At 41.2% G+C, this 12,962-nt stretch overlaps 1 protein-coding gene across 5 annotated transcripts in view; it reads left to right on the top strand.

The window, feature by feature from the left end:
* The window catches only part of LOC119531718, a 53,789-nt gene that overhangs the window by 4,388 nt on the left and 36,439 nt on the right, over positions 1-12,962 (top strand). The gene's annotated exons all lie outside the window — the stretch shown is intronic.

Genomic DNA, 12,962 nt, shown 5'->3' with positions numbered 1-12,962 from the left:
CAGCAACCGTCTTCCCAAGGGTAAAACTTATGGTAGAGGGCTCAACCCATCAAACCACCAGTCCCCTATGTCTGTGGTCATGTTAGCAACCATGGAGGTGGGTTAGGCGAATACCCCTGCACTCTCCACAGGCTCCTCAAGGGGGCACTACATCTTTTTTTTTTTTCCTTGTTTTTCTTTCTTTTTTTTTTTTTCTAACTTTCCCTTCTTTTTTAAATCAACTGTATGAAAAAAAAGTTAAAAAGAAAACAAACATACAATAAAAGAACATTTCAAAGAGGCCATAACAAGCGAGTAAGAAAAAGACAACTAACCTTAGATAACTGCTTAACTTCCAACATGTTCCTACTTTACCCCAAGAAAGTTACATAATATAGCAACATTTCTGTGAACTTGTTCCTACTATATCCATCAGAATTTTACAGACCATAGTCATTTCTGGGCATCCCCAGAACGTTAACTAGCTTATCTGTTCTTCTTGGATTATTGTTCCCCCTTCCTTAATTGCTCTCTACTGCTAGTTCCCCTACATTCTACATTATAAACCATTTGTTTTACATTTTTCAAAGTTCACATTAGTGGTAGCATATAATATTTCTCTTTTTGTGCCTGGCTTATTTCGTTCAGCATTATGTCTTCAAGGTTCATCCATGTTGTCATATGTTTCACGAGATTGTTCCTTCTTACTGCCGCGTAGTATTCCATCGTGTGTATATACCACATTTTATTTATCCACTCATCTGTTGAAGGACATTTGGGTTGTTTCCATCTCTTGGCAATTGTGAATAATGCTGCTATGAACATTGGCGTGCAGATACCTGTTCGTGTCACTGCTTTCCGATCTTCCGGGTATATACCGAGAAGTGCAATCGCTGGATCGAATGGTAGCTCTATATCTAGTTTTCTAAGGAACTGCCAGACTGACTTCCAGAGTGGCTGAACCATTACACAGTCCCACCAACAATGAATAAGAGTTCCAATTTCTCCACATCCCCTCCAGCATTTGTAGTTTCCTGTTTGTTTAATGGCAGCCATTCTAACCGGTGTTAGATGGTATCTCATTGTGGTCTTAATTTGCATGTCTCTAATAGCTAGTGAAGCTGAACATTTTTTCATGTGTTTCTTGGCCATTTGTATTTCCTCTTCAGAGAACTGTCTTTTCATATCTTTTGCCCATTTTATAATTGGGCTGTCTGTACTATTGTCATTGAGTTGTAGGATTTCTTTGTATATGCAAGATATCAGTCTTTTGTCAGATACATGGTTTCCAAAAATTTTTTCCCATTGAGTTGGCTGCCTCTTTACCTTTTTGAGAAATTCCTTTGAGGTGCAGAAACTTCTAAGCTTGAGGAGTTCCCATTTATCTATTTTCTCTTTTGTTGCTTGTGCTTTGGGTGTAAAGTCTAGGAAGTGGCCTCCTAATACAAGGTCTTGAAGATGTTTTCCTACATTATCTTCTAGGAGTTTTATGGTACTTTCTTTTATATTGAGATCTTTGGTCCATTTTGAGTTAATTTTTGTGTAGGGGGTGAGGTAGGGGTCCTCTTTCATTCTTTTGGATATGGATATCCAACTCTCCCAGCCCCATTTGTTGAAAAGACCATTATGGCTCAGTTCAGTGACTTTGGGGGCCTTATCAAAGATCAGTCGGCCATAGATCTGAGGGTCTATCTCTGAATTCTCAATTCGATTCCATTGATCTATATGTCTATCTTTGTGCCAGTACCATGCTGTTTTGGCAACTGTGGCTTTATAATAAGCTTCAAAGTCAGGGAGTGTAAGTCCTCCCACTTCGTTTTTCTTTTTTAGAGTGTCTTTAGCAATTCGAGGCATCTTCCCTTTCCAAATAAATTTGATAACTAGCTTTTCCAAGTCTGCAAAGTAGGTTGTTGGAATTTTGATTGGGATTGCATTGAATCTGTAGATGAGTTTGGGTAGAATTGACATCTTAATGACATTTAGCCTTCCTATCCATGAACATGGAATATTTTTCCATCTTTTAAGGTCCCCTTCTATTTCTGTTAGTAGAGTTATGTAGTTTTCTTTGTATAGGTCTTTTACATCTTTGGTTAAGTTTCTTCCTAGGTACTTGATTTTTTTAGTTGCTATTGAAAATGGTATCTTTTTCTTGAGTGTCTCTTCAGTTTGTTCATTTCTAGCATATAGAAACATGACTGACTTGTGTGCATTAATCTTGTATCCCGCTACTTTGCTAAATTTGTTTATTAGCTCTAGTAGCTGTATCGTCGATTTCTCAGGGTTTTCTAGATATAAGATCATATCATCTGCAAACAATGACAGTTTTACTTCTTCTTTTCCAATTTGGATGCCTTTTATTTCTTTGTCTTGCCGGATTGCCCTGGCTAGCACTTCCAGCACAATGTTGAATAACAGTGGTGACAGCGGGCATCCTTGTCTTGTTCCTGATCTTAGAGGGAAGGCTTTCAGTCTCTCTCCATTGAGTACTATGCTGGCTGTGGGTTTTTCATATATGCTCTTTATCATGTTGAGGAAGTTTCCTTCAATTCCTACCTTTTGAAGTGTTTTTATCAAAAAGGGATGTTGGATTTTGTCAAATGCTTTTTCAGCATCTATTGAGATGACCAATTGATTTTTCCCTTTCGAGTTTTTAATGTGTTGTAATACATTGATTGTTTTTCTTATGTTGAACCATCCTTGCATGCCTGGAATGAACCCCACTTGGTCATGGTGTATGATTTTTTTAATGTGTCTTTGGATTCGATTTGCAAGTATTTTGTTGAGGATTTTTGCATCTATATTCATTAGGGAGATTGGCCGGTAGTTTTCCTTTTTTGTAGCATCTTTGCCTGGTTTTGGTATTAGATTGATGTTAGCTTCATAAAATGAGTTAGGTAGTGTTCCATTTTCTTCAATGTTTTGAAAGAGTTTGAGTAAGATTGGTGTCAGTTCTTTCTGGAAAGTTTGGTAGAATTCCCCTGTGAAGCCATCTGGCCCTGGGCATTTATTTGTGGGAAGATTTTTGATGACTGGATCTCTTTGCTTGTGATGGGTTGGTTGAGGTCTTCTATTTCTTCTCTGGTCAGTCTAGGTTGTTCATATGTTTCCAGGAAATTGTCCATTTCTTCTACATTATCCAGTTTGTTGCCATACAGTTGTTCATAATATCCTCTTATAATTTTTTTAATTTCTTCAGGATCTGCAGTTATGGCACCTTTTTCATTCATTATTTTGTTTATATGGGTCTTCTCTCTTTTTGATTTTGTCAGTCTAGCTAGGGGCTTGTCAATCTTGTTGATCTTCTCAAAGAACCAACTTTTGGTGATATTTATCCTCTCTATTGTTTTTTTGTTCTCTATGTCATTTATTTCTGCTTTAATCCTTGTTATTTCTTTTCTTCTACTTGGTTTGGGATTGGTTTGCTGTTCATTTTCTAGCTTCTTCAGTTGATCCATTAGTTCCTTGATTTTGGCTCTTTCTTCCTTTTTAATATATGCGTTTAGTGCTATAAATTTCCCCCTTAGCACTGCTTTTGCTGCATCCCATAGGTTTTGGTATGTTGTGTTCTCATTTTCATTCGTCTCTATATATTTAGCAATTTCTCTTGCTATTTCTTCTTTAACCCACTGATTGTTTAGGAGTGTGTTGTTTAACCTCCAGGTATTTGTGAATTTTCTAAGTCTCTGATGGTTATTGACTTCTAATTGTATTCCATTGTGGTCAGAGAATGTGCTTTGAATAATTTCAATCTTTTTAAATTTATTGAGGCTTGTTTTATGTCCCAGCATATGATCTATTCTGGAGAAAGTTCCGTGAGCACTAGAAAAGTATGTGTATCCTGGTGATTTGGGATGTAATGTCCTGTATATGTCTGTTAAATCTAATTCATTTATCAGATTGTTTAGGTTTTCAATTTCCTTATTGGTCTTCTGTCTGGTTGATCTATCTATAGGAGAGAGTGATGTGTTGAAGTCTCCCACAATTATTGTGGAAACATCAATTGCTTCCTTTAGTTTTGCCAGTGTTTCTCTCATGTATTTTGTGGCACCTTGATTGGGTGCATAGACATTTACGATTGTTATTTCTTCTTGCTGAATTGCCCCTTTTATTAGTATGTAGTGGCCTTCTTTGTCTCTCAAAACATCCCTGCATTTGAAGTCTATTTTATCTGAGATTAATATTGCTACACCTGCTTTCTTTTGGCTGTAGCTTGCATGAAATATTTTTTTCCATCCTTTCACTTTCAGTTTCTTTGTGTCCCTGTGTCTAAGATGAGTCTCTTGTATGCAACATATTGATGGTTCATTTTTTTTGATCCATTCTGCGAATCTATATCTTTTAATTGGGGAGTTTAATCCATTTACATTCAACGTTATAACCGTGAAGGCATTTCTTGAATCGGCCATCTTATCCTTTGGTTTATGTTTGCCATATTTTTCCCTCTCTCTATTAATGTCCTTTATTGTACCCATACTGAATCTCTTTAGTACTGAACCTTTCTCCAAGTCTCTCTGTCCTGTCTTTGTTTCTCTCTGTAGGGCTCCCTTGAGTATCTCCAGTAGGGCAGGTCTCTTGTTAGCAAATTCTCTCAGCATTTGTTTGTCTGTGAAAAATTTAAGCTCTCCCTCAAATTTGAAGGAGAGCTTTGCTGGATAAAGTATTCTTGGCTGGAAATTTTTCTCACTCAGAATTTTAAATATATCGTGCCACTGCCTTCTCGCCTCCATGGTGGCTGCTGAGTAGTCACTACTTAAGTCTTATGCTGTTTCCTTTGTATGTGGTGAATTGCTTTTCTCTTGCTGCTTTCAGAACTTGCTCCTTCTCTTCTGTGTTTGACAGTGTGATCAGTATATGTCTCGGAGTGGGTTTATTTGGATTTATTCTATTTGGAGTTCGCTGAGCATTTATGATTTGTGTATTTATGTTGTTTAGAAGATTTGGGAAGTTTTCCCCAACAATTTCTTTGAATACTCTTCCTAGACCTTTACCTTTTTCTTCCCCTTCTGGGACACCAATGAGTCTTATATTTGGACGTTTCATATTATCTATCATATCCCTGAGGTCCATTTCGATTTTTTCAATTTTTTTCCCCATTCTTTCTTTTATGCTTTCATTTTCCATTCTGTCATCTTCCAGGTCACTGATTCGTTGTTCAACTTCCTCTAGTCTTGTACTATGAGTGTCCAGAATCTTTTTAATTTGGTCAACAGTTTCTTTAATTTCCATAAGATCATCCATTTTTTTATTTAGTCTTGCAATGTCTTCTTTATGCTCTTCTAGAGTCTTCTTGATTTCCTTCATATCCCGTACTATGGTCTCATTGTTCATCTTTAGTTCTTTGAGTAGCTGCTCTAGGTGCTGTGTCTGTTCTGGTCTTTTGATTTGGGTGCTTGGGCTTGGGTTATCCATATCGTCTGGTTTTTTCATATGCTTTATAATTTTCTGTTGTTTTTGGCCTCGTGGCATTTGCTGAACTTGATAGGGTTCTTTTAGGGTTTGTAGACCTATTGAAGTCCTTCTCTCTAAATTATCAGATCTACAGCTTCGTGGAGTACACTTTCTCTAACTAACCAGCAGGTGGCGTCCACGAGCCACCTGTTCTCCACAAGCCAGTTCTCCCCTGCTTAGCCTTTTTGGTGAGTGGGGGAGTGAGTCTTGTGGGGTCCAATTGGTGTACCAAGCTTGCGTGTGTAGTTGGTGTTGCCTGCCCTGTATGTGGGGCGTGTTTCTGGGCAGTCGGGGAGGGGGGGTGGCCCTAACAATCAAATCTCCCTGGTGATCCTAGTGTTTTAAAGCTGCTGCAATAGTCTAATCCTTCAGTTCAGTCCTGCCGCAGTTTGTCTCTGCCACTGACCCGCTAGTCCTTGGTATTGGCGTATGGCTCCTGAGACTTGCAAGTGGGCCCCTCTTCCAGTCTGTGCACCCTGGGTCCTCTGTTGAGGTATGACTGTGCTATGTCACAGGTGAGTGCCGTCCTCCCAGGGCAGTTCTGGGCTGCTGGGCTGTGTAGGGAGTCTCCCAGTCTGCTGAAATGATGGCTGAATGGGGCTTTGTTAATTCACAGTGCTCCACCTTCCCAACTCTGGGACAATCAGCTGAGGTTGCAGGGAAGGCTAATGTCCACGCCCAGTTTTGTGGTGTGTGCCTGTTATTTGAAGCACTTCCGTCACACTGGGTTGTCTGGGGCAGCTCTGGGCTATGGGGCTGGCGATGGGCAGGAGTGTTTCCTGTCCACCAGGATGGTGGCTGTGAGCGGACACCCCCCTTTTCTTGGGAAGTTGTGGTGTTTAGTGAATTTTCTCAGCCACTGGATTATTGCCTTTTGTCTCAGAGCTCTCTTAGTTCTGCTCTTGACTTGACGTGCCCAAATTGCAATTCTTTGAAGCTTTCTGTATTGGGCTTCTTAGAGTAATTGTTTTAGAAAAAGAAAAAAGGATTTAAAAAAAAAAAGAAAAAAAAAAAAGGGCCCTCCTCAGCGATCTAATGGGTTATTGAAATGCTAACAGACAAAGCAGCCAGGGCCATTAAGGAAAGGTCCACAGGGCAGAGAGATCAGCTTTTCTTCGGGATTTGCATATGCGCCTCAAGGCCTGAGCTCCGCCCTTCCCCTTTCTGTGTTCACCAGAACTCCAAAAATCATCTGCTTTTATTTTGGAGTTTTTCGTGTTGTTTTTTTTTCTATGCCTGTCTCCTCTCTGCTGGGCTGGCTGCTCTCAGATTCTCTGGTGTCTGGTCTCAGTCTATCTATGGTTGGAGTTTGGATCACTAGAATGGGTTTCCGATAAGGGCTGCCACTGCAGTTCTCCCTTCTCCTTCCCGGAGCTGACAGCCCCTCCTCCCCCGGGACTGAGCCTGGCAGGGAGGGGCGCGGGTCCCCTGGCCGCAAAAACTTACAGATTTCGCTGATCTCAGCAGTTCGACATTTTCATGAGTGTTGTATGAAGTATGCCCAAAGACAGATTGCTCTGTGGTGTCCAGTCCACGCAGTTCCTGGCTTTCTACCTGTTGCCTTAGTTTGAGCTCTTATTGTTTCTCACGTGGATCATTGTATTAGGTTGAACCATATGAAATTGATGACATTTGACCATTTTTTTGTTTTATTATTATATTTGACCATTTTTGACCTAAAAAAAAAAATGATTTTACATGGTTCAACCTAATAGTCATTTCCTAACTAGTCTCTCTGCTTCAGTCTTGCCTATCCCAACCTCTCACCACTGTTCCAATCACCCTATACAAATACCACCAGGATATCTCTTCTCCTCCTTCTCCTCCTCCTCCTCCTCTTGTCTTTTAGTCTATTTTTTTTTAAATTTCTTTAATTATTATTTTTTTCTTTGTTAGAGAAGTTGTGAGTTTAGAGAGCAATCATGCGTTAAGTATAGAATTCCCATACAACACCCCACTACCAACACCTTGCATTGGTGTGGAACATTTGTTACAATTGATCATAGCACACTTTTATAAATGTACTATTAATTAAAGTCCATGGTTTAACCAAGGTTCATTTTGTAGTGTAGTTCCATGGATTTTTAAAAATTTGTATTCTGTTACCATATATACAATCTTCTGTTACCATATATACAGTCTAACATTGTATTGTTATATGGTATAACAATACATATGATTAAATCATATTCAGATATATATTTTGGTGCTGTTAATTGCATTCATATTCAGATAGATTCAGATATATATTTTGGTGCTGTTAATTGCATTCACAGTGCTGTGCTACTATCATCACCATCTGTTATCAGAACATTTCCATCATTCCAAATAGAAACCCTGTATATTTAAGCCTTAACTTCCCATTCCCTATCCCCACCCTGTCCCCTGGTAACCTATATTCCAGATTCTGACTCTATGAGTTTGCTTATTCTAATTGTTTCAAATCAGTGAGATCATACAATATTTATCCTTTCGTGTCCGGTTCATTTCATTCAACATGATGTTGCATGTATCTGGACTTCTTTCCTTTTATGGCCAAATAATATTCCATTGAATAAAGATACCACATTCTATTTATCCATTCATCAGTTGATGGACACTTGGGTTGTTTCCAACTTTTGGCAATTGTGAATAATGCCTCTATGAACATTGGTTTGCAGATATATGTTCAAATTCCTGCCTTCAGTTCTTTTGGGTATATACCAAGAAGTGGGATTTCAAGGTCATATCTAACTTTCTGAGGAACTGCCAAACTGTTTTCCACAGCAAGTGTACCATTTTGCATTCCCATCAACCATGAATGGGTGTTCCTATTTCTCCACATGCTCTCCAAAATTTATTTTCCGTTTTTTAATATTAGCCATTCTCGTGGGTATGAAATGGTATCACATTGTGGTTTTGATTTACATATCCCTAATGGCTAATGCTGTTGAGCATCTTTTCATGTGCTTTTTGGCCATTAGTAAATCTTCTTTAGAGAAATGTATATTCAAGTCTTTGGGCCATTTTTTAAATTGGGTTGTCTTTATTGTTGAATTGTAGGATTTCTTTATATATCCTACACATTAAACCTTTATTGGCTTTGTGGTTTCCAAATATTTTCTCACTGTTTGTGTTTTTTTGGTTTGTTTGGTTTTTGTAACTTGTATCAGAAGAATGTAACTGATATACTAGCTATGCAATTTTAGGTAAGTTACTTAACCTCTCCAAGCCACAGTTTCCTCAGTTTTAAAGTGAGAACAGTGACACTATTTGGATTGTTGTGCCAGTGAAATGTATATGAGGAGTTGTATTAGTTTCCTGTGGCTGCTGTAACTAATTGCCACAGACTTAGTGGCAACTGAACAACACAAACTTATTCTCTTATGGTTGGAGGGTCAGAAGTCCAAAATGGGTCTACTTGCTAGAATTTCTGGAGAAGAATTCATTGTCTTGCCTCTCCCAGCTTCTACAGGCTGCCCTCATTCCTTGGCTCATGTCCCCTTGCATCTTCAAAGTCAGCAGTGGCTGGTCCTGTCTTTCTCACATCACATCACTCCCCGACTCTTCTGTCTCCCTCATTCACTTATAAGGACCCTTGTGATTACTTTGGGCCCAGCTGGATAATCCAGGATAGTCGCCCCTTCCCAAGGTCATTTGATGAGCAGATTTAATCCCGTCCTAAACCTCAGTTCCACCTTGCCATGTAACGTAACATTCTCAGTTCCTGCAGATCAGCTCATGGACATCTTCGGGAGGCCATCATTTGCCTACCACTGGAGCATATCCCAGTGTGGACATTTATCAAGAACTCAATGAGTTATTGCCATAGACTTGAAAACACAGATGAAGAATACTTGCCCCACATTGGTGGAAATCAAAGAAGGCTTCTTGAAGAAAATGATGTCTAAGCCAAGCCTATTTTTAAATAATGACTTCCATTTATTGACCATCTCAGACATTGCCAGACAGTTTGCATAAACGATTTCTAATCCTCATAATAACCATGAAGGAAAATATTATTATTAACCTTGTTCTACAGATAAGATACTGAGGTTCAGAGATGTGGAGAAACATGATCCCTCATCAGCACTCACTAGTTCATAAAACTAAAACAGGTCAGTTTTGATGAGCACAAAAGAAGAAAAAGGTCCAAAACATGGGGCATAACTGGGGCCTTTCATTATAGTGCTGCAGATGGCCAGTGGGCAGCATCCAGGCACCAGGAGGGATGTTTGGGGTGAAAGATGAAGGATGCAGGAAACTGAAAGGAATTTGGGATTATGTGGAAACCATGCTCTATTTTATTTATGCATGTCATGAACTCTTAAAAATGTCAGAGCAGGAAGGGAATTTGAAAACCCATCTAGTTTAATGGCTTTATGGAGAGGAAAACTGAGACCTGAGAAGGCACAGGTCTTGCTCAAGTTCCTGCAGTGAATCATTCAGTGAGATAGTGGCAGAGTAGGAACAGGAAACCAGATTCAGCACCCCCATTTCCACATCCCTCTGGGAATGCAGTAGCACCCCAGGTTTTATACACACAGAACACTCCTAGGACCACCCCTCTGTTCTCAGTTCTGTGAGGGTTTGTCCATACTGCTCTGCAGGCGGAGCTAATGACGTGTGTCTAGAAAATACAAGGCAAAGTTCAGAATGTGCAGCTTTGGCTGTTGTTTGGCATAGCAGCCTCTAGGGGGCAGCAGCACGAGGCATTGTCCCTGGCAGTGATGGAAATAAGAGGCAAAAAGGACTGAGACTTAGGTATCAGTGGTTAATGAAACACTAAGGGAGCACTAATGTACCCTTTTGCATGGCAGTAACAATGGATTTTTTTTAAAACTTAGACATTCAAATGGCCCTTTCAAAGCAGCCATCCTAGTAGGCTAGATATTTATTCCTGTTGAGGCTGCCACCACTCAAAACTTCACGACTGTTCTTTCAGAATGGCATTCTGGGCCTGGGGCTGCAGTAGAGGGGTCAGGCTGGAGGGGTGAACACTTGCTTTGGACGGCTGTTTATCTAAAGCCCATAATGTCAAAATCTGACCTCCACCTCCTCAAATCCCAGATGTCCTGGGCTTTACTCCTACACACTTCTGCTCTTCCCCCAGATAAGATCTATCAATCTGGTTCCAGCCACCATCCCCTCAGCCCTGGAGTTTTGCCTCGGCCCTGGATTATTGCTGTGGCCTCCTGATGGTCTCAAAGTGTGAGGATTCTGGTAAAATGGAAGTCGGTGCATGCTGTCCTCTGCTCAGAACCCTGCACTGGCTCCCATTTCACCTGGAGTTAAAGCCAAAGTCCTTACCATGACCTCCAAGACCCTGCATGATCTGTGCCCCCCTCACTGGTCTTGTCTCCCACCTACCCCCTTTCTCACTCTGCACCAGCCTCACTGGCCTCTTCACTGTTCATCAGAAACCAAGCCCAGTCCATTTTCTATGCCTTTGCACTCGCTAGTCCCTCTTCTGGAACACTCTTCAGCAGATGTTCACACTGCTTGCCCCTCGCTCTTGTTGAGTGTTCCAATTTTACCTGTGCAGTAAGGCCTTCTCTGGCTACAACACACATGACAAACCCAGAACTTATATACATTATTCTGCTTTATTTTTCTCCATAGCACTTATGATCTGGGATGCTGTACATTTAACTCATTTGCTTATCATCTATCTTCTTCGACCAGAATGTCAGCTCATGAGGGCAGGAACTTTGTTGATATGTTCACTGCGGTACCCTCTACACGTAAAATTGGCACATGGTAGGCATTCAATAAATACTTGTTGAATGGATGTATGCACATTCAAGCAGAGGATTTCATTTATGTCTCTGAACCTAGGGTAGAGACCATCAGAAGCAGGGTAATATCTATTGATCTCTGGTTGCATCAGCCTCTGCAGCTTTAGTAATGTGACCACTTGAGTCTCCAAATTGGAAAGGTTTTCTCCTGCTTGAGGGTGTGCCTACAAGGTTGGCAGCAGTGATAGTGGAAAATTGTTCAAACAGCAGTGAAAGCAGAAGCCAGACAAGCTGAGGCTCCTCAAATACATGTAGCAGAGAACCCCACAGCTCTCAGGGAGATGCCCAATTCCTGGGCTAGATGTCCTATAATTTCTCTCTCTCTCTCTCTTCTCTCTCTTCTCTCTCTTCTCTCTCTCTCTCTCTCTCCTCTCTCTCTCTCTCTCTCTCTCTCTCTCTCTCTCTGTTTTGGGACCCAGAATACCTTTGCACTTTGTTAAGGCAGGAAGCTTTGTCTCTGAAAATGTGATGACTAGGCCCTGACAGTCAGAGAGAACTCTGGGGGATCAAAATAGCATGACATGGATGGTCCCTTGGCTCAGAGCATGCCACATCTTCTCACTGTGTCCCCCCTTTCCACTCCCTCACCATCACCCCTTCTGGGCCTGAGTTATTTATAGCCTGGGTTCCTGCCTGGCCTCCTGAGTGGCAATCCACCTGTACCCACAGCCCAGCTAGGCTTCCAGAAGTACGAACTTTGATTACAGTCACTTTCCTGCTCAAAATCCCCCAGTCCATGCACAAAAGGCCAAAGTCCGAACTCTAACCTGATATTTGAGCTCTTTGATATCTGGCTCTGTGCCACCTGTTTCCATTTTTGTCAGTGTCTCACCTTCCTGAATCTTGTGCATATGGAACCTAGTTTTCTGACAGATCCTGAGCTTTCCCACCTCAGCACTTCAGCTTCTGCTATCCCACCCCTTTCCCCCAGTCATTTCCCATGCTAGAATGCCTCCTCCATTGTTCAACTCCATAGTGGGTTGAACAATACCTTCCAAAAGTCTATGTTCATCTAGAACCTCAGACTGTAACCTTATATGGAAATAGTCTTTGCAGATAAAATTAGTTAAGGATCTTGAGGTGAGATCATCCTGGATTTAGAGTGGGCCCTAAATCCATTGGCTGGATATCCTTATAAGGAGAGAAGAAGATACCAATAGACATAGAGACGAAGGCTGTGTAAAGACACAGGCAGAGATTGGAGGGATGTTGCCATAAGCCAAGGAACACAGGAGCCAGTAGAAGCTGAAAGAGGCAAGGAAAGATTCTCCCCTAGAAACTTCAAAAGGACTATGGCCCTGCTGATACCTTGGTTTTGGACTTATGGCCTCAGAACTGTGAGAGAATGCACTTCTGTTGTTTTTAAGCCACTCAGTTTGAGGTAAGTTGTTTCTGCAGATCTAGGAAACAAATACACTCATCCTTTCCAGCTATGCAAACCTACCTGGTACCCAGGATGCTCCTTCTCCCTCAAGTCTTCCCAATCTTCCACACCTCTGCTCAATGTAGATGACACCATTGTCTGAACCTTTCCTGACAGCTCTCCTTCTTTAGGACCAGATGGTGCTGAGCATAAGGGAGGTTGGGTTGGAAGGGTGCAAGGGGCTTCTGAGGACCCTCAGCACCTCTGCTTCACACCAGTCTCAGCTCCAAGGCCCTCCTCCACCCACCTGGCCTCTGACCTTTAGGAATCTCACCTCACCCCCATTCAGCCTGCTCCTTCCATAAAGGACCATGCCCTGTCCCCATTCTGGCTTG

Source organism: Choloepus didactylus, chromosome 4, assembly GCF_015220235.1.
Source record: "Choloepus didactylus isolate mChoDid1 chromosome 4, mChoDid1.pri, whole genome shotgun sequence".
In the NCBI taxonomy this organism is placed as follows: domain Eukaryota; kingdom Metazoa; phylum Chordata; class Mammalia; order Pilosa; family Megalonychidae; genus Choloepus; species Choloepus didactylus.
Note: the sequence above shows the minus strand (reverse complement) of the source record. Positions and strands in the feature narration are given on the sequence as shown.